Genomic DNA, 21,879 nt, shown 5'->3' with positions numbered 1-21,879 from the left:
AATTGGGTCTGAAATTTACATAATAATGTTATCTTTAATTCTGGAAAATGATAACCATAGAAGCGAATTAATGATGGGAACAATTATCAAGAAATGTGCACATGTACCCTAAAACTTAAAGTATAATTAAAAAAAAAAAGAAGAAGAAATGGGATTCAATAATATTAGAGTTTAGAAACTGTTGAGCAGAAAAATGCTAATGCAGTTGTTTGTTTGGGCTTTTGTTCTCAGTAGGATTGTCAAAGGAGGAGAATGTGAGAAAATAGAAGGAATGGCCCTGCAAGTGATTCTGCTCAGTGGTCCATCCTGGAAACACAGTTGGAGCTTGATGCATAGTTCAGGAACATGACATATCTTATACTCCACTCTCTGTCCTCTCTACACAATTCAGCAATTGTTTTTAGGTAGGAGCACAAAAGTCTCTCTCTGTTTTTTTTTTAAATATTTGTTATGAACATCTTGACTTTGAAGAAAAAATGTCAGGTCAACTGGGTACTACTTCTGTGTTATAATCTGTTTTTTTAAATTCATTTTTTATTTTAATAGGTTTATGTGGAACAGGTGGTATTTGGTTACGTGAATAAGTTTTTTATTGGTGATTTCTGAGATTTTCATGCACCCATGACCCAAGCAGTGCACACTGTAGGTAATGTGTAGTCTTTCATGCCTCACTCTCCTCCCACACTTTCCCCTCAGTCCCCAAAGTCCATTGTATAATTCTTATGCTTTTCGTGTCCTCATAACATAACTCCCAATTATGAGTAAGAACATGTGGTGTTTGGTTTTCCAATCCTGAGTTGCTTCACTTACAATAATAGTCTCCAATTCCATCCACATCCAGGTTGCTGCAAATGCCATTATTTCTCTTTTTTATGGCTGAGTAGTATATATATGTGTGTATATATATATATGATATGTATATATATATATGGTATGTATATATATATACACACACACATTATATATCACATTTTCTTTATCCACTTGTTGATTGATGGGTGTTTGAGCAGGTTCCATATTTTTGCAATTGTAATTGTGCTGCTATAAATATGTGTGTGCAAGTATGTTTTTTATGAAATGACTTCTTTTCCTCTGCGTAGATACCTAGTAGTGGGATTGCAGGATCAAGTGGTAAATCTACTTTTGGTTCTTTAAGGAATCTCCACAGTGTTTTCCATAGTGGTTGTACTAGTTTACATTTTTGATTTTTTGATTATGGTCAGTCTTGCAGGAGTGAGGTGGTAGGGCATTGTGGTTTTGATTTGCATTTCCCTGATAAGTAGTGATGTTGAACATTTTTCCACATGCTTATTGAGTCATTTGTATATCTTCTTTGGAGAATTGTCTATTCATGCCCTCAGCCCATTTTGGTGGGATTTTTTTTTTTCTTGCTGATTTGTTTGAGTGGTTTGTAGATTCTGGATATTACTCTTTTGTTGGATGTATAGATTGTGAAGATTTTCCGTCACTCTGTGGGTTCTGTGTTTATTCTGCTGATTATTTCTTTTACTGTGCGGAAGCTTTTTAGTTTAATTAAGTCCCATCCATTCATTTTTGTTTTTGTTCCATTTGCCTTTAGGTTCTTGGTCTTGAAGTCTTTACCTAAGCCAATATCTAGAAGGGTTTCTCTAATGTTATCTTCTAGAATCTTTATGGTTTCAGGTCTTAGATTTAAGTTTTTGATCCCTCATGAGTTGAATTTTGTATAAGGTGAGAGATGAGAATCCAGTTTTATTCTTCTACATGTGGCTTGCTAATTATCTCTTCACCATTTGTTGGATAGGGCATCCTTCTCTACTTTATGTTTTTATTTGCTTTGTTGAAGATCAGTTGGCTGTAAGTATTTGGCTTTATTTCTGGGTTCTCTACTCTGTTTGATTGATCTATGTGCCTATTTTCATACCAGTACCATGCAATTTTGGTGACTATGGCCTTATGATATAGTTTGAAGTCAGGTAATGAGATGTCTCCAGATTTGTTATTTTCGGCTGGTCTTGCTTTGGCTATGCTGACTCATTTTTGGTTCCATATGAATTTTAGGATTTTTTTTAGTTCTATGAAGAATGATGGTGGTATTTTGATGGGAATTGCATTGAATTTGTAGATTGCTTTTGGCAATATGGTCATTTTCTCAATATTGATTCTACCCACCTATGAGCATAGGATGTCTTTCTATTTGTTTGTGTCATCTATGATTTCTTTCAGCAGTGTTTTGTAGTTTTCCTTGTAGAAGTCTTTCTCCTCCTGGCTTAGGTATAATCCTAAGTATTTTATTATTTTATTTTTTGCAGCTATTGTAAAGGGGGTTGAGTTATTGATTTGATTCTCAGCTTGGTCACTGTTGGTGTATAGCAGAGCTACTGATTTGTGTACATTGATTTTGTATCCTAAAACTTTGCTGAATTCGTTCACCAGTTCTAGGAACTTTTTGGATGAGTCTTTAGGGTTTTCTAGCTATAAAATCATATAGCCAGCAAACAGCGACAGTTTGACATCCTTTTTACCAATTTGGATATTCCTTATTTCCTTTTCTTGTTCAGTTGCTCTGTCTAGGACTTCCAGTCCTATGTTGAATAGAAATGGTGAAAGTGGGCACCCTTTTCTTGTTTTCAGGGGAATGCTTTCAACTTTTCCCCATTCAGTATAGGGTTGGCTGTGAGTTTGTCATAGATGGCTTACATTACCTTAAAGTATGTCCCTTCTATGCCAGTTTTGCTGAGGGTTTTAATCATAAAGGAATGCTTGATTTTGTCAAATGCTTTCTCTGCATCTATTGAGATAATTGTGTGATTTTTTAAAAAAATTCTGTGTACGTGGTGTATCACATTTATTGACTTGTGGATGTTAAACCATCCCTGCATCCCTGGTATGAAACCCACTTGCTCATGGTGGATTATCTTTTTAATATGCTGTTGGATTCAATTAGCTCGTATTTTATTGAGTAATTTTATATCACCCTGAACTCTCCCAATCCCACCTGGTTTACAATCTTATGGAAGTTTTGAAATTAACAACAGTTTTACAGGTAAAGTGTTAAGATAGTAACTATACTGTATATAGCCCTTTACATGAAGGATGGTTTGATAGCATTGGGGTCACGGGATGCTTTTGGATATCAAAGGAACATTTTGTGACTGCATTGCCATGACTACATCCCCAAAGCAACAATGCCCTTATGTTATAGACAGGACCCAAGAGGCCATCTCCACCTGGTGGGAGAGAATGTACAGCAGACAACAAAATGTGGATGAAAGTATGCAATTACCAAAATTAACTTAGAAGGAAAAACAGAATAAACAAACTTGATATTCTTGTTATTTTCCTCCCAGGAAATAATTAGATGAGATGTTTACATTTATTCTTTTCTTGATTGCATCACATGCCATATTCATAGGTTTACAATCATCATATTGTAACTGGCTGTCCCTCTATAAACTGAGATGCAAATATCTTTCTCAGTCAATTATTGAAGGCTCTGCTCTATGACAAAACAAGAAGTTTTGGATGCCCAGACTGGATGCCCAGTCTAGCCCTGTCTCCAAGTTGGTGAGATTATCAGCTGTCTTCAGTTCTACTTCAGTTTTCTGGCTGCAGCCGGGTACCAAGCAGGCTGGCACACAGAAACCAGGACACATCCCTGAGCACCTCTGATAACAGTTCACATGCTTTATATGCTCCGCGTGTACCAGATATTGACAAGGTTGTACATGTATTAACTCAATGAATCCTCACTGCAACTCTATGAGATAGATATTATTATTAAACCCACTGACAAGTGAAGAAACTAAGGCATATAGACAATAAGAACGTTGAACAAGGTCACAAACTATTAATTAAAAGAGCCAAGATTAAAACGCAGGCTGTTGGACTTTAGAACCCACAATCAATCATTAGGCTCTATGGCTCTTTCAGTGGCTATTGATGCCGAGGTGGTTTCTTTCCCAACAGCACCAAAGCTTCACCTCCTGCCAGCTCCTGCATGTTGTTCTCAGGGAAGGCTTTCCAGTAAAGCGGACTGGAGCTTCCAGGGGTGAAACATTTTCAATCTGTTGTCTGAGCTACTTCCCTGAAATGCCAGACCTCCAGGTTGGAGGGGTGTGGAAGTAGACTAGGGGCAGCCCCAACTGTCATTTGGCCTGAAGTGAGACAGCACACACCCACTTTGTGAAATGGGGCAGCTTCGTTACCACCCAGTTTTTGAGGGTTCATGGGGGTGGGATGATTCTTTATGGACCGATATGTATGGATTTCTTGAGGCAGAGGGTATGGGAGTTGGAGAAGAGAAGCCACGGTCTGATCTCTGTGACAGAGACTCTGCATGTTGCTGAGGAACTGTGTTAGTCTGTTTTCAGATTGCTCTAAAGAACTAACTGAGACTGGGCAATTTATGAAGAAAAGAGTTTTAATTGAATTACAGTTCCACAGGCTGAACAGGAAACATCACTGGGAGGCCCGAGGAAACTAACCGTCATGGTGGAAGGCAAAGGGGAAGCAAGGACTTTCTTCACATGGTGGCAGGAGAGAGAGAGAGCAAAGGGGAAAGTGCCACACTGCAACGTTTACACCATAAGGTCTTGTGAGAACTGACTCACTATCATGAGCACAGCAAGGGGGAAAGCAGCCCCCATGATCCAATCATGTCCCACCAGCCCCCTCCTCTAATTCGACAGGAGATTTGGGCAGGGACAAAAAACCAAACCATATCAGGAACACATAGGGGTGGGATGCATTTTGAACTCTTCCCTAGGGGCACACCCTCAAGGGGCTAATGCCACCATGTGGCATTGGGGCTGAGTACTCCATGCCAGTGGCTCTCCAGGGTGGGGGAAGGGGCCTAAGTTACCTACAGCTGCAAAGCAAACCAGCCAACTGTTAGTGGTGCAAATGACACCAGTGTGCATGTAGGAATTCTCCCAATCTGATGGGCTTTTCCCTGTGTCTGTATTCCCTCATGCTGCTGCTGCTGCACACATGGCCTCAGGGCAGCACACCACAGGGTGAGTCCCACAGCTCAAGCACTCAAGTCCCTGTCTGCATCAAATTTGCAAATTTCCTGTTGTTTTGAGCCATGTGGTCAAACTCTGGTCAGGGAAGGAAGAGAAATCTTAACTCACGGAAGGCTCCCTGCAGCATGCTCATGAATCCTTTGCAGGCATTTCCGCAAGGAAAGCAGCCAGCACAGAAGCTGTGCATCCTCTTGGGCCTGAAGTCCAAGTGTTCCAGCATGGGGACCTGTTTGCGACATCTCTCCCACAGCTCAGAACCCTTTCCCTGGGTGACTCGGGCACAGTCATATCGGCCACCACCTCAGGGACCCCAGAGCAACCTTGCCGGCCACTCTCCCTGGCCTGGTGAGAGCAGGCTTGCTTTCTCAGCCACACTCCAGCTGTGTGCTTACTTACTTGCAGTTTCACTGGGTCTCTGTTACCTAGATTGTACAAAATTAGTTAATTAAAATATACATTACCTCAGATAGTTATCATTTTTATAGGGAGAACATTTAAGATCCAGTCTGTTAACATTTTTCAAGAATAAAATATACCATTATTAACTACAATCACTATGCTGTGTGACAGATCTCTTGAACTATATACTTCAAAATATCATGCTGTACTCAATAGATACATAAAATTATATCTGACAATTTAAAATAAATACGTGAATAAATTTGAAAAAAGACTATATTATACATAGAAAAAAGATTTGCTTTCATGTTATTAAATGTTGACATCATAAAAGAGTAAAAAGTAAATGAAAACATAAAAAAGTAAGTTTGGTTAGTTTGGCAGGTAATTTTCTCAGTCACGCTTTTCTCTTTATGTGACCTGCCCAGCCCCCTGCACGTTCTTGGCTCAGAGGTCCTGTTAGAGAATGTTTTCATTCATGGAGCTCTCCAGTGGGACACAGGGAGTGGCCCTGCTTCACATGGTGCAGTCACAATGGTCTGAACCATTAGGGAAGGGGACAGTGAGTAGAGGCACAGTGCCTTGCTTCTCCTCCCTCCAGAGTCTCAGACAAAGTCTCTACTCAAACACCTTCCAAGTGTTCCATATCCTTCTGGGATGCAAAACACCGGGATAGTACCACAACTTTGTCTTGACCATATCTATGTCTTCAGGGATCTTACTGGCGCTTCCCTTACTGTCAACATTTTCTTCAATTTCATTAGTCAATTCATTCTATTCATGCCAAAAATAGTCAGCTTTCTTTTTTTTTCTTTTTATTATTATTATACTTAAGTTTTAGGGTACATGTGCACAATGTGCAGGTTAGTTACATACGTATACATGTGCCATGCTGGTGAGATGCACCCATTAACTCGTCATTTACCATTAGGTATAACTCCTAAAGCTATCCCTCCCCCCTCCCCCCACCCCACAACAGTCCCCAGAGTGTGATGTTCCCCTACCTGTGTCCATGTGTTCTCATTGTTCAATTCCCACTTATGAGTGAGAATATGCGGTGTTTGGTTTTTTGTTCTTGCGATAGTTTACTGAGAATGGTGATTTCCAATTTCATCTATGTTCCTACAAAGGACATGAACTCATCATTTTTTATGGCTGCATAGTATTCCATGGTGTATATGTGCCACATTTTCTTAATCCAGTCTATCATTGTTGGACATTTGGGTTGGTCCCAAGTCTTTGCTATTGTGAATAGTGCCGCAATAAACATACATGTGCATGTGTCTTTATAGCAGCATGATTTATAGTCCTTTGGGTATATACCCAGTAATGGGATGGCTGGGTCAAATGGTATTTCTAGTTCTGGATCCCCGAGGAATCACAACACTGACTTCCACAATGGTTGAACTAGTTTACAGTCCCACCAACAGTGTAAAAGTGTTCCTGTTTCTCTACATCCTCTCCAGCACCTGTTGTTTCCTGACTTTTTAATGCTGGCCATTCTAACTGGTGTGAGATGGTATCTCATTGTGATTTTGATTTGCATTTCTCTGATGGCCAGTGACGGTGAGCATTTTCTCATGTGTTTTTTGGTTGGATAAATGTCTTCTTTTGAGAAGTGTCTGTTCCCGTCCTTTGCCCACTTTTTCATGGGGTTGTTTGTTTTTTTCTTGTAAATTTGTTTGAGTTCATTGTAGATTCCGGATATGAGCCCTTTGTCAGATGAGTAGGTTGCGAAAATTTTCTCCCATTTTGTAGGTTGCCTGTTCACTCTGATGGTAGTTTTTTTTTGCTGTGCAGAAGCTAAAGAAGGCCATTACATAATAGTAAAGGGATCAACTCAACAAGAAGAGCTAACTATCCTAAATATATATGCACCCAATACAGGAGCACCCAGATTCATAAAGCAAGTCCTGAGTGACCTACAAAGAGACTTAGACTCCCACACAATAATAATGGGAGACTTTAACACCCCACTGTCAACATTAGACAGATCAATGAGACAGAAAGTTAACAAGGATACCCAGGAATTGAACTCAGCTCTGCACCAAGCAGACCTAATAGACATCTACAGAACTCTCCACCCCAAATCAACAGAATATACATTTTTTTCAGCACCACACCACACCACACCTATTCCAAAATTGACCACAGAGTTGGAAGTAAAGCTCTCCTCAGCAAATGTAAAAGATCAGAAATTATAACGAACTGTCTGTCAGACCACAGTGCAATCAAACTAGAACTCAGGATTAAGAAACTCACTCAAAACCACTCAACCACATGGAAACTGAACAACCTGCTCCTGAATGACTACTGGGTACATAACAAAATGAAGGCAGAAATAAAGATGTTCTTTGAAACCAATGAAAACAAAGACACAACATACCAGAATCTCTGGGACACATTCAAAGCAGTGTGGAGAGGGAAATTTATAGCACTAAATGCCCACAAGAGAAAGCAGGAAAGATCCAAAACTGATACCCTAACATCACAATTAAAAGAACTAGAAAAGCAAGAGCAAACACATTCAAAAGCTAGCAGAAGGCAAGAAATAACTAAAATCAGAGCAGAACTGAAGGAAATAGAGACACAAAAAACCCTTCAAAAAATTAATGAATCCAGGAGCTGGTTTTTTGAAAGGATCAACAAAATTGATAGACCGCTAGCAAGACTAATAAAGAAGAAAAGAGAGAAGAATCAAACAGACGCAATAAAAAATGATAAAGGGGATATCACCACTGATCCCACAGAAATACAAACTACCATCAGAGAATATTACAAACACCTCTATGCAAATAAAGCAGAAAATCTAGAAGAAATGGATAAATTCCTCGACACATACACCCTCCCAAGACTAAACCAGGAAGAAGTTGAATCTCTGAATAGACCAATAACAGGCTCTGAAATTGAGGCAATAATCAATAGCTTACCAACCAAAAAGAGTCCAGGACCAGATGGATTCACAGCCTAATTCTACCAGAGGTACAAGGAGGAACTGGTACCATTCCTTCTGAAATTATTCCAATCAATAGAAAAAGAGGGAATCCTCCCTAACTCATTTTATGAGGCCGGCATCATCCTGATACCAAAGCTGGGCAGAGACACAACCAAAAAAGAGAATTTTAGACCAATGTCCTTGATGAACATTGATGCAAAAATCCTCAGTAAAATACTGGCAAACCGAATCCAGCAGCACATCAAAAAGCTTATCCACCATGATCAAGTGGGCTTCATCCCTGGGATGCAAGGCTGGTTCAATATATGTAAATCAATAAATGTAATCCAGCATATAAACAGAACCAAAGACAAAAACCACATGATTATCTCAATAGATGCGGAAAAGGCCTTTGACAAAATTCAACAACCCTTCACGCTAAAAACGCTCAATAAATTAGGTATTGATGGGACGTATCTCAAAATAATAAGAGCTATCTATGACAAACCCACAGCCAATATCATACTGAATGGGCAAAAACTGGAAGCATTCCCTTTGAAAACTGGCACAAGACAGGGATGCCCTCTCTCACCACTCCTATTCAACATAGTGTTGGAAGTTCTGGCCAGGGCAATTAGGCAGGATAAGGAAATAAAGGGTATTCAATTAGGAAAAGAGGAAGTCAAATTGTCCCTGTTTGCAGATGACATGATTGTATATCTAGAAAACCCCATTGTCTCAGCCCAAAATCTCCTTAAGCTGATAAGCAACTTCAGCAAAGTCTCAGGATACAAAATCAGTGTACAAAAATCACAAGCATTCTTATACACCAACAACAGACAAACAGAGAGCCAAATCATGAGTGAACTCCCATTCACAATTGCTTCAAAGACAATAAAATACCTAGGAATCCAACTTACAAGGGATGTGAAGGACCTCTTCAAGGAGAACTACAAACCACTGCTCAATGAAATAAAAGCGGATACAAACAAATGGAAGAACATTCCATGCTCATGGGTAGGAAGAATCAATATTGTGAAAATGGCCATACTGCCCAAGGTAATTTATAAGTTCAATGCCATCCCCATCAAGCTACCAATGACTTTCTTCACAGAATTGGAAAAAACTACTTTAAAGTTCATATGGAACCAAAAAAGAGCCCACATCGCCAAGTCAATCCTAAGCCAAAAGAACAAAGCTGGAGGCATCACACTACCTGACTTCAAACTATACTACAAGGCTACAGTAACCAAAACAGCATGGTACTGGTACCAAAACAGAGATATAGATCAATGGAACAGAACAGAGCCCTCAGAAATAATGCTGCATATCTACAACTATCTGATCTTTGACAAACCTGACAAAAACAAGCAATGGGGAAAGGACTCCCTATTTAATAAATGGTGCTGGGAAAACTGCCTAGCCATATGTAGAAAGCTGAAACTGGATCCCTTCCTTACACCTTATACAAAAATTAATTCAAGATGGATTAAAGACTTAAACATTAGACCTAAAACCATAAAAACCCTAGAAGATAACCTAGGCATTACCATTCAGGACATAGGCATGGGCAAGGACTTCATGTGTAAAACACCAAAAGCAATGGCAACAAAAGCCAAAATTGACAAATGGGATCTAATTAAACTAAAGAGCCTTCTAAGTATTCAAATGATCCATGATCATAATATGTAATATCTTATTACCTTACAATTTCTAATTTTTTTCTGTCTGATCTGTTTTTGTTTCGTTTTGTTTTGCTTTGTTTTTGAGATAGTGTCTCAATCTGTTGCCCAGGCTGGAGTGCAGTGGTGCAATCTTGGCTCACTGCAAGCTCCGCCTCCTGGGTTCACTCCATTCTCCTGCTTCAGCCTTCCAAGTAGCTGGGATTATAGGCACCTGCCACCACACCTGGCTAATTTTTTGTATTTCTAGTAGAAACGGGGTTTCACTGTGTTAGCCAGGATGGTCTCGATCTCCTGACCTTGTGATCCTCCCATCTCGGCCTCCCAAAATGCTGGGATTACAGGCATGAGCCACAGCGCCCAGCCACTCTGATTTGTTTTAGTAATCACTTTACACCTGAAATCTAGACCATAAAGATGGATCTAAGTGGCTTAGATGATAGACCATAAGAGGGGAATACAATTAGTTAAATGATCTACAGGACTACACAATGAAAATAAACTTGCTAAACAAAATATACATATAATTTTCTGTTACTGAGACCTCAGTGAGTTTTCTCCCCTGGGAATAATGGGAACACAGACTTATTTAAAAAATAAAAGGGAAAAATACGGCATTCCCAAGAACAATATTTTATTTGCAGATATATACTTTAATGCTCAAGGAGTTCATGAATGTCTCATTATAAAAGGTTTAAGCAACACCAAAATGCATAGGATAAAACAGTTAAGGCCCTTCCTTACCCCTAACCACCCTGACTACACTCTCCCCATCCATACAGGTGGCATGCTGCATTTTACAGCTGGTGGGTACAATGTCTTTCTCATCCAAGTACACATACAGAGGTACATGTGCACATTATTGTTTTATATCTACTATGTCTAGTATTTTTCCTAAATAGCAAATATTAATACATGCATCAAGATAAAATACCTTTATGACAGTACATTTTCCCTTAGATCATAATAGTTTCATGAGTTTCTTTCTCTTGTAAAAAGCTCTAAGATATTGTACACATTTGTACACATTGTGTATATATTGCACATATTTGTGGCCAGCTTTATTCATACCTTTTTTTCCCTTCTTCATACTTCTGAACTTTGGGTTTGGATTTATAAATATGAAATTATTTGTTTAAAGTTTATTCAAAGTGTTTGCATATTTCAAATTTTGATACCTATTATAAAATTTTCTTCCAAATAATTTCCCCATTCTCTGTTTCCCCCAAACTGGATTGTCTCCTGTATCCTGTCTACCTTTCTTCCTCACTAATAAGTCATCAAATGTTTTACTAGGAAAATGGTGGTGCCAAGTTGGCGTCACCAATCTGAGCTTCCCTTCTCTCTCAAACTGTTGCCCTGAAAATCTTTGCCGGAGTGATAGTTCTGTAATTCTTTCAAAAGTACTTATTTTAAATATATCTGATTCAGTTTATATTTGTTGTCAATAGAAGGTTGAAACAAAGCAAGCGATCAACCATTTCTGGAAGCAAACTGTTTTACAATTTATAATCATAGGGAAGGTAAAAAGATATATACCTATATTCATTATACAGGGCTGGGGCAAGGAAAGAGTAATGGATATATTATAGATTGGACAGTAGAAAAATATGCATAATATAATATCAAGTGAAGATGTACACTGCCACGTAATCTCTAATTTCCTCTATGTTTAAGTATAATATGTACTTCAATAATCAAGAAAGAAAGATGCAAATAATTTTAAAATATTTGTGATGAGATTATTAATGTAATTGCTATAAAATTGCTCTAAAATTATGCAGATTTTTCTCTAAAATATTTGATAGTTGAATAGGGTGTCTGAAATAACTTAAATAGAGATAACTTACTTCTCCCTTTTGAAATATAGTTGGCTGTATACAGAACTGTCACAGATGCAATACAAAATGTCTGCTAAAATAAATTAACCATTGGATTGAAGTCAATGGAGAATAATGGAGAGAATTGGAACCGAACAGCTAATTCTCTGAAGAGCAGAACTCAGCAAGATAAAATGGCTTCTGTGGCTACTCTCACCCTGGGAGCATTTGCTATCTGAGCAACAGGCAGGCGGCTGACAGGCTGGAAGTTATTGCACATACTGCAAGGAGACACAATTCAGAAGAGTTGTAGGCATACGGGTGTCGACCGGAGAACTTGGGCACATGATTTTAAAAATAATTCTGGAATTGTACAGCATAGGGAGATTAAAAACTTCAGCAGAAAGTCACAGTAAAAAAAAATACATCTCAGAAATATTGTGAAATGCATATTATAATTCCATATTATAAAACCCACCAAGAGCAACAAAAGAAAACTGATATATCTTCTGGTAATAGTTTAGATGCAGAAAATTATTTGATGGAATCCAATAGTTCAGTATAAAAATTCTCAGTGAACTAAAATAGAAGGTTCTTTCTTTAATCTGATGTCTGGCCCCACAGTCATGCTCCCACACACGCAGTGTTGACAGGGTGGCAGCTATCCCTGTGACTACCAGGGACAACACAGGGAGGCTCCCTCTCAGGCTTGTATTCAACAGTGCACTGGACGGCCCAGCCAGTGCCATGAGGTGAGGGAAAGAAGGAAGAGGCATGCAGATTAGAAAAGAAGAAATAAAATAATTATTATTCACAGGCGACAAGCTTATACACAAAGAAAATCCAAAGAAGCACATAAAAAAATACATGTGTAAATTTAAGCCAGGCGCTGTGGTTCAAGCCTGTAATGCCCGCTATTTGGGAGGCCACCGAGGCGGGTGGATCGATGAGCTCAGGAGTTTAAGAACAGACTGGGCTACATAGTAAAATCCCTTTTCTACCAAAAATAAAGTTAGCCAGACTTGGTGACCTATTAGCCTCCCAGCTACAGGGGAGGCTGAGGTGGGAAGATCGCTTGAACCTGGGAGGTGGGGGCTGCAGCAAGCAGAGATCATACCACTGCACTGCAGCCTGGGCAACAGATCTCATCTTAAAAAAAAAGCAAAATTAATTCAGTACAATAAATGCTGACATGGCAAAATAAATCAATTATATATATTGCAACAAATAAAAAATGGAGAGTATAAAACATTATTTAACATAGTTTAAAAAGCATCAAATACCCAGGGATACATGTAAAGAAATATACAAAATTCCCACACATGGAAAAATACAAAACATTATATAAGAAAATTAAAAATAAACAAATAAATGGAGGATATATCACATTCAAGGTTTGGTAGATTTCATATCATACAGATATCAACTCTTCTTAAAATATAGATACAATGTTATTGCAGTAGATATGCAGGAGGTATTCTTTTAACTCTAAAATTATTTTTAAAAATCTGTTTTTTATGAAAATCCAAATTAAAAAATAGTGTGTCTAGAGCAATTCTGTACAGGAAAAATAGAATAAGAAGGAAGAAGAGGAGAAGCAGGAGGAGAGGAGGGGAAGGCATAGGAAATGAAGAAAGAGAACAAAACTGCAGGACTCATAAAACCAGATATTAAATCTTATTTTGAATTTGTGGTTAGTAAGAAAGTCTAGTATTAGTGTGTGAATTGACAAATTGACCAGTAAACACAATAGAATCCAGAAACAGGCCCAAACACATATAGTCACCTGATTAATGGCAGTAATAATACTGAAGTGTCATCAAGAAAAGATGGTCCTTTCAATAAGTTAAGCTGGGTTAATTAGATATCCATCCAGCAAAGGAAAATGACTCTTAACCTCTATCTCACACCATATATAAAAATCAGTTTTTGGTGAGTGTATATCCACATTTAGAAGATAAAAATAAAACATATAATAATACATAGAACAATGTATTTATGCCTTGATATAGGCAAAGATTTTTATAAACAGTTCACAAAAACCACTGACCATAAAGGATAAAAAATTATATATTTCTCTGAACTACTATAAAATTCTATTAATCAAGGACACCATTACAAGAGTAAAAAGCCAAGCACAGATCATGAAATTATTTCTATATCAGGCTCAATTCTTATTAATCAAAGTAGTTATGTTTTATTAAAATGTTGCAGTTAGTGAATATTGAACAATTACTCTATTGTTCATAAATTCATATTATATATATATATTTATAATATCTCACATGCATTATAATCCTAAATCCTGGTAGATGCTATTTTCTTTATTTTACGACAAAAGAAAATGATGTTCAGCATGTTTAAGTGACTTGTTTGAGGTCCCATGCTAACACCTGTCAGAATTGCAATTCACATCCTGTCCAACTTACCCAACATCCAGATTTCCTTGCACTGCACTGCCCTATACCCTCTCCATCTTCTGCTCATCTCTGTATGAAGCTGAAACAGGAAGAGAGTGCATCACCTTTTTCAAGCTCAGCTGATAACATGTGTATAAGAAAACTCCACTCATATTTTTTACCACCATGCACATGTATGTGAATGATCACAAAGATGCCGTAAGTGTTGATTTTGTAGTTACTGATAAATTTTGGTGAGTTGATGAATGTGCCAATACAGAATCTATGAGTGAAAGTTGACTCTCTTTATATCTTTACAAAGGAAACATCTCCAAAATATATAAAGAGGTACTCAAAATCGGTAAGTAAAAATAATTTAACTCTATTTAAAAATAGACAGGTGTTTTGTATCAGCACTTCACTAAGTGGATATAAAATTTCCTAATAAACACAAAGCTTCTCAACTTCATTAATCCTCAAGAAAATGCAAGTAGAAGCATGAGGAGAAGATCACGTTATTGTTGGAGGATACTGGTGGGAAGACTCTCACAGTGCAGTTGAAAGTACAAACACTTTGGTTAAATGGCAGCATCTACTTTTGCTGAACATGCTCATAGTCTATGTCCTAGCCATTCCCTTGCTAGGCATGTATGTGTAGATTTGTTCATCAGAAGAAACACAGAAGAGTTTAACTGGAAATGGCCAAAATTGTGGGAGAAAACAAACATCAACAGTAGAATAAGTAAACCATAGTATACTTATATTTGTAATACTATAAAGTAACAATAATGAGAAAAATAAAATTATAAGAGTAAAGTGTTCAGTAGAAATAAAATTATCTAAACACAGATAAATGGGATCTATCTTTGAGGAAAGATTAAGACAGTGAAAATGAATACTGTCTCCTAGGTTTCATACATATATTTTTAGTTGAAAGGTTTTGTACAAGCCTATTGGTTTAACCACAGCAATTAATAACATGTTCTTCTGCCTTTCTCAGTACAATATACAAATAATCTTTATGTCATTCAAGAGATAATTTCTTTAAGGGAAAAACAAATGAAATGGAAGTAAATTTTATAAGCAAAAATTAAGTAATGGATTTTTTGAAAAATAGAAAATAATATGAAAGATTTAACAACTGTCTTCAAAGTTCAATCGAAGATAACATGACAAATAAGCTGCCAATATTTCTCCTAGCTTCAAAGAAGTGATGGAAGAATTTGGCTTATTTGAATGTAGAAGTTTAAACAATGCAGCAGTTTAGTGACAAGGTGGCCTCATATTTGACAGTTTTGAGAGCTCTCCTACTGGCCCAAGAAATTGGAAGTACCCCCTCCATGACCCCTTCCACACATAAGGGAGCCACATGTAAACCTGTAGCAGAATGTCTAAAATTTATTGCAGCTTTATATCTCATTGTGTGATATATCCATTTGTTACAGTATATTTTAAGTAATCTAGTTAATTTTTTCTTAAAAATCTTTGAAAGGAAAAGAGTAACTAAAAAAAAATGTACCGTTCTTTTCCCTTTTGGATATTCACATCCCAGTATGAGAAACATTGGCTTGAGTGATCTTCAGTTTTGAAAGGAAAGATTTTAAAAGACAGCTTATTCTGCTGTATAACATAGTGCCTATAGTTTACAATGTAATGATGCACACTTCAACATTTGTTAAGAGAGGGAATCTCATGTTAAGAAGTGTTCTTACCACAAACAACAACAATAACAACAATACAACAAAAACAAAGGACACAAGTGAACTTTGGAAGGTTCTGGCTCTGTGTATTACCTTCTGTGTTAGTCCTTTTTGGAGCTGCTAATAAAGACATATCTGAGACTGGGTAATTTGTAAAGAGAAAGAGGTTTCACAGACTCACATTTCCATGTGGCTGGGGAGGCCTCACAATCATGGTGCAAGGTGAAAGGCATGTCTTACATGGCAGTAGACAGGAGAGAAAATGAGAGCAAAGTGAAAGGGGTTTTCCCTTTAAAATCATCATATCTCATGAGACTTAATCACTACCAGGAGAACAGTATGAGGGAAACAACCCCCATTATTCAATTATCTCCCAGTGGGTCCCTCCCATGGGAATTGTGGGAGCTACAATTCAAGATGAGATTTGGGTAGGGACACAACCAAACCATGTCATTCCAACCCTGGAGCCTCCCAAATCTCATGTTTTTACATTTTAAAACAATCATGCCTTCCCAACTCTTCCCCAAAGTCTTAACTCATTTCACCATTAACTCAAAAGCCTGTAGTCCAAAGTCTCATCTGAGACAAGGCAAGTCCCTTTTGCCTCTGAGCCTGTAAAACCAAGAGCAAGTTAGTTACTTCCTAGGTACAATGGGGGTACAGAAATTAGATAAATATTCCTATTCCAAATGGGAGAAATTGGCCAAAACAAAGGGGCCAAAGGCCACATTCAATTCTGAAATCCAGTGGGGCAGTCAAATCTTAAAGCTCCAAAAAGATCTCCTTTTACTCCATGTCTCACATCCAGGTCACACTGATGAAAGAGGTAGACTCCCATGGCCTTGGGCAGCTTCACCCCTGTGGCTTTTCAGGGTATAATCCTCCTCCTGGCTGCTTTCACAGGCTGGCACTGAGTGCCTGTGGTTTTTCCAGGCACATGGTGCAAGCTGCTGATGGATTTACCATTCTGGGGACTGGAGGACGGTGGCCTCCTTCTCACAGCTCCACTAGACAGTGCCCCAGTAGGGACTCCATGTGGGGACTCCCACCCCACATTTCCCTTCCACACTGGCCTAGCAGAGGTTCTCCATGAGGCCACCACCCCTGCAACAAACTTCTGCCTGGGCATCCAGATGTTTCTGTACATCCTCTGAAATCTAGGTGAAGGTTCTCAAACCTCAATTCTTGACTTCTGTGCACCTGCAGGCTCAACATCAAGTGGAAGCTGCCAAAGCTTGGGGCTTGCACCCTCTGAAGCAACAGCCTGAGCTGCACCTTGGCCCCATTTAGCTGTGGCTGGAGTGACTGGGATGCAAGGCACCAAGTCCCTAGGCTGCACACAGCAGGGAGGACTTGGGCCTGGTCCATAAAACCATTTTTCCCTCCTAGGCCTCCAGGCCTGTGATGGGAGGTGCTGCTGTGAAGACTTCTGACATGTCCTGGAGACATTTTCCCCATAATCTTGGTGATTAACATTTGGCTCCTCATTACTTATGCAAATTTCTGCAGCCAGCTTGAATTTCTTCTCAGAAAATGGGTTTTTATTTTCTATTGCATTGTCAGACTGAAAATTTTCCAAACGTTTATGCTGTGTTATCCTTTTAAAACTGAATGTTTTTAACAGCACCCAAGCCACCTCTTGAATGCTTTGCTGCTTAGAAATTTCTTCTGACAGATACCCTAAATCGTCTCCCTCAAGTCAAAGTTCCACAAATCTCTAGGGCAGGGGCAGAATGCCGCCAGTCTCTTTGCTAAAACATAGCAAGAATCACCTTTACTCCAGTTCCCAGTAAGTTCCTCATCTCCCTCTGAGATCACCTCAGCCCAGATTTCATTGTCCATATAATTATCAGCATTTTGGTCAAAGCCATTCAACAAGTTTCTAGGAAGTTCCAAGCTTTACCACATTTTCCTATCTTCTTGTGAGCCCTCCACACTGTTACAACCTCTGCCTGTTACCCAGTTTCAAAGCTGCTTACACATTTTCAGGTGTCTCTACAGCAGCACCCCACTACCTGGTATCAATTTACTATATTAGCCTGTTTTCATGCTACTGATAAAGACATACCTGACACTGGGTAATTTATAAAGAAAAAGAGGTTTAATGGGCCCACAGTTCCACGTGGCTGGGAGGCATCACAATCATAGCAAAAGGTGAAAGGCATGTCCTATATGGCAGCAGACAATAGAGAAAATGAGAGCCAAGCAAAAGGGGTTTCCCTTTATAAAACCATCAGATCTCGTGAGACTTACTCACTACCAGGAGAACAGTATGGGGGAAACAACCCCCATGTTTCAATTATCTCCCACCAAGTCCCTCCTACTACACATGGAAATTGTAGGAGCTACAATTCAAGATTAGATTTGGGTGGGGACACAGCCAAAACATACCACCTTCATTGTGGTAATATCATTCATATTTTCATATGTCTAAACTCATCAAATTGTACACATTAAATATGCACATCTCTTTGAATATTCACTATATCTCACTAAATCTATTTTTGTTCAAGACCTAACTACTACCAGTAGCTCAGAATATGATCTTCTTTGGAAATAGGGTCATTGTAGATGGTAATTAGGTAGGATGAGTAAAATGAGGTCATGCTGGAGTAGGATAAGCCCTTAATCCAATATGACTGGTGTCCTTATAGAGAGCAGACACACGGAGACAGAGACACACACAGGAGAATCCACGTGATGACAGATGCAGGGACAAAAGTGTTGCTGCTATAAGACAAGGAATGGCAAGGTCTGCTGACAAACATCGGAAGCTGTGGTGAGGCAAACAGGGACTCTCCTCTACGTGTTTCAGAAGAATCCTAGTTCTGTTGACACTTTGATTTTGGATTTCTGGTGTCCAAAAATGTGAGACAATACATTTCTGTTTTTTTTTAAATGAAAAATAAAAAGAAACCTTAGTATAAGGTTCTCTTGTGTGAAGAATACTTGCAATGTAGCTGGAATGTGTTTTAAGTGTCAACACCAGGAACTTCAACCCATAAATACTCAGAAACATGCAATAATACAGTGGAAAGGTTTAGATTCAGCAGCGATAGTAAATTTCAGTTGCCCAGAGCCTGGGTAGCTTTTTCTGGCACAGTATCCCCAGAAGAAAAGTGCCAGGTGCAGCTCATTTGTACACCGTTGTCCACAGGCTTTCAAGTCGACAGGAGCTCAGTCAGAGATAGACATGGCTTACTGAGAGAGGGGATGTCTGTGGAGATCATTTAATCACTTTATTTTTTTTCTCAAAACTACTGTCTTTCAAAGTGCATCATTGGTTCTCACTTATCTGATTCTGGATTATATAATAGTCAGATCCCTTAGCTATTTTAGACATAGTTTAATTATTAATGAACAATCTCACCTTCAGAGAGCAAAAAACCCAGTCTACATAACATCAAACGTTCAAAACCTCATCTGTTTTACAGCTCTGTCTCTTCCCTCAGCTCAGGTCTCACTCAGCCTTGAATCCTGCAGTTTGAAGAGGCACCATTTATCTCCCTAATTTCTTCACCTCCTAGTATTTGAGGTGTTTATTATATAGTTGATAAAGTCTGAGAATCACAATCTTTGAGGGAAATATGTGTTTCAATGTTCATCTTTGACAATGAGTTGTCATTGACAGAAAATTGACCACTGACACATCTCGTAAAAAACAAAAAGAGCAAATTTTGAAAACAAATCATGAGTCAATTTAAATCAGGGGCCAACTTGGAACCACACCTACCCAGCCATAGACCCCTCTGATATACACTGCAGCACGTGGGGCCTATGAAAAGAGCAATGTGCAAACAAGATCCAAGAAGTGTCTTATCTGAAATATGTTTATTCTCTACAACAGGACATATTAGGAAATGGTCCCAGTATATTCTGGTATAAATAAAAGTGTCATTAATAAGATATGAACATAACTGTATACATTAAAAGTACAAACACATCAGAATTACAATACAACAAAAGACTTACAACAAAGAACAATGAAAAAATACATTCAAGGCAAATGATGATAAATTCAGGAAATTGGCTCAGATGTGAGAGTAATGAAGAAAGGATGAAGACAATAAAAAGGAATGCAGAACAGACACTGTATTATTACAATTAACTAACAATAATATATTATCTTCAAAATTATAATTAATAGAAGATAAAAGTGGAAATAAAAACATTAACCAAGATATGCAAATGAAGGACCTTATCCTAAAAATAGACTGTCAAAATAAATTATATTAAGTGAAATTCAATGCACTTGATACATGACAACTTTAAGACAGACATATGAAATGACTTTGGTTTAAAATGTTTCTCCTTTGAATTTGTTAATAATTCAGACTGCAATGATCCTTAGATAAACAGATGTAAATAAAATGCACTCATATATTTGAAGAGTAGATCACGCATATGCTCTGTTTGAATTCACATCATCTATTGTGAATCATATTAAATATAAAATGATTTTACCTTTAAATGGCAAAGGGTTGAAGATATCTCAAAGAACTGATTGAAGTCTGAATGAAAAAGCTAATTTTCTCACTTACCGTATGTGATAGTTTGTAAAGTAATGCATCGGTTAAAACCTTGATTCCCTCACCTTTCAGCAGCATAATACAAAGGTTATCATAATAAATAATAAATGTATTGTATATATACACTTTATATATACAGTAAATAGTACATTTATTTTATATGATTTATATACAATAAATAGCACATTGATTGTATATTTTATATATATATATATAACAAATTCCCTATCAGTGAATCAAATATAGTAGGGATAAAACTAATGATTATTGCATTGTTAATTATTGTTGTCATTACCAGTATATCTACTTGCATTTTCTGAAAAAGTATTCCAAGGAGTTGCATTCTTAAATGTTTATGTAACTTTGTTGTTAGCATTTGGAGTAAATATTTTATCTTCTCTAGATTGAATAGGATTATGTCTTGCTCATTAATATGACCAATAATTATTTGACACTTTGTGCATTGCATTCTGTCAGAAAATATATTTAATCTATTTGGGTTTTTGAAGATAATATTTATATACTTTCAGTGCTGGACAAAGTAGTATTTTATCTGAAATGTGTGGATCAAAGATGTCTCCAGAAAACCAGCATTACATTCATTAATTTGAAGTAAAATCATGGAACCATCAGAAAGCTTAGCTTAAAAACTAATTGCAATCAGACATTTGGATATGAACAGAAAATAAAATATTTCTTAGTAAAATTAATAAACATTTGTAATTGTATAAATGAAGAAATGTTGAATAATTAATTGCACTGATCCAAGTAAATAAGTAAAATATGAATCCTACTATGTATTAAAAATCGTATCAAAAACTAGGTCCCAAATTTTATGTTAAGAGTCTCAGTTTTTGAGCTAAGCGGCAGGTATTTGGCATACTTTGAGCAGTGCATTTGTAGTCTGAGAATTGTTTCTTAAAATGGCACTCAACATTTTATTGCATTAGAAATTTGTGTTCCAGCTCTTGCAATGTGGATTTTTTCCTTAACATTAACCTTCATAATTTCATTAGTTAGTTGTAGACTTTCTGGAGAAGTCTGTCACTAGGAGAATGCTCACAGCCTTAAATCCTGTAATACAATATTACCTAAAATTATCTTTGTGATTGTCAGAAAGAAAGGCATCAAGTTATGATAGTGCTACAAATTGATCAACAACAAAGGTTTGTTAGGCATCTTCTATTTGGTGGACTTTGTGCTAATACATCATATTTCATGCTCAATGTATACACAATTTTTCTTTAATTACTTAAGCAATAGCCAAACAAGTTTAGATAACTTTGAAGTAAAATTTGGGTTTAAATTTACTTTAATATAGTTCATCTGACGCTATTGATTTCATCTTATATTATATTCATATAAACTGTATTTTTTCCCATTGATTCTCAACATACCTGTAATAGTAA

The 21,879-nt window shown here is 37.5% G+C and overlaps 1 long non-coding RNA gene across 1 annotated transcript in view; it reads right to left on the bottom strand.

Annotated features, from left to right (window-relative positions):
• LOC103784782 (uncharacterized) overlaps positions 1–21,879 on the bottom strand; it is a 35,197-nt gene that overhangs the window by 11,113 nt on the left and 2,205 nt on the right. Inside the window, exon 2 of the long non-coding RNA XR_008626243.1 lies at positions 14,272–14,341. This is a non-coding gene — a long non-coding RNA (uncharacterized LOC103784782). The remainder of the gene's footprint in view (positions 1–14,271; positions 14,342–21,879) is intronic.

Source organism: Pan paniscus, chromosome 6 (assembly GCF_029289425.2).
Source record: "Pan paniscus chromosome 6, NHGRI_mPanPan1-v2.0_pri, whole genome shotgun sequence".
In the NCBI taxonomy this organism is placed as follows: domain Eukaryota; kingdom Metazoa; phylum Chordata; class Mammalia; order Primates; family Hominidae; genus Pan; species Pan paniscus.
Note: the sequence above shows the minus strand (reverse complement) of the source record. Positions and strands in the feature narration are given on the sequence as shown.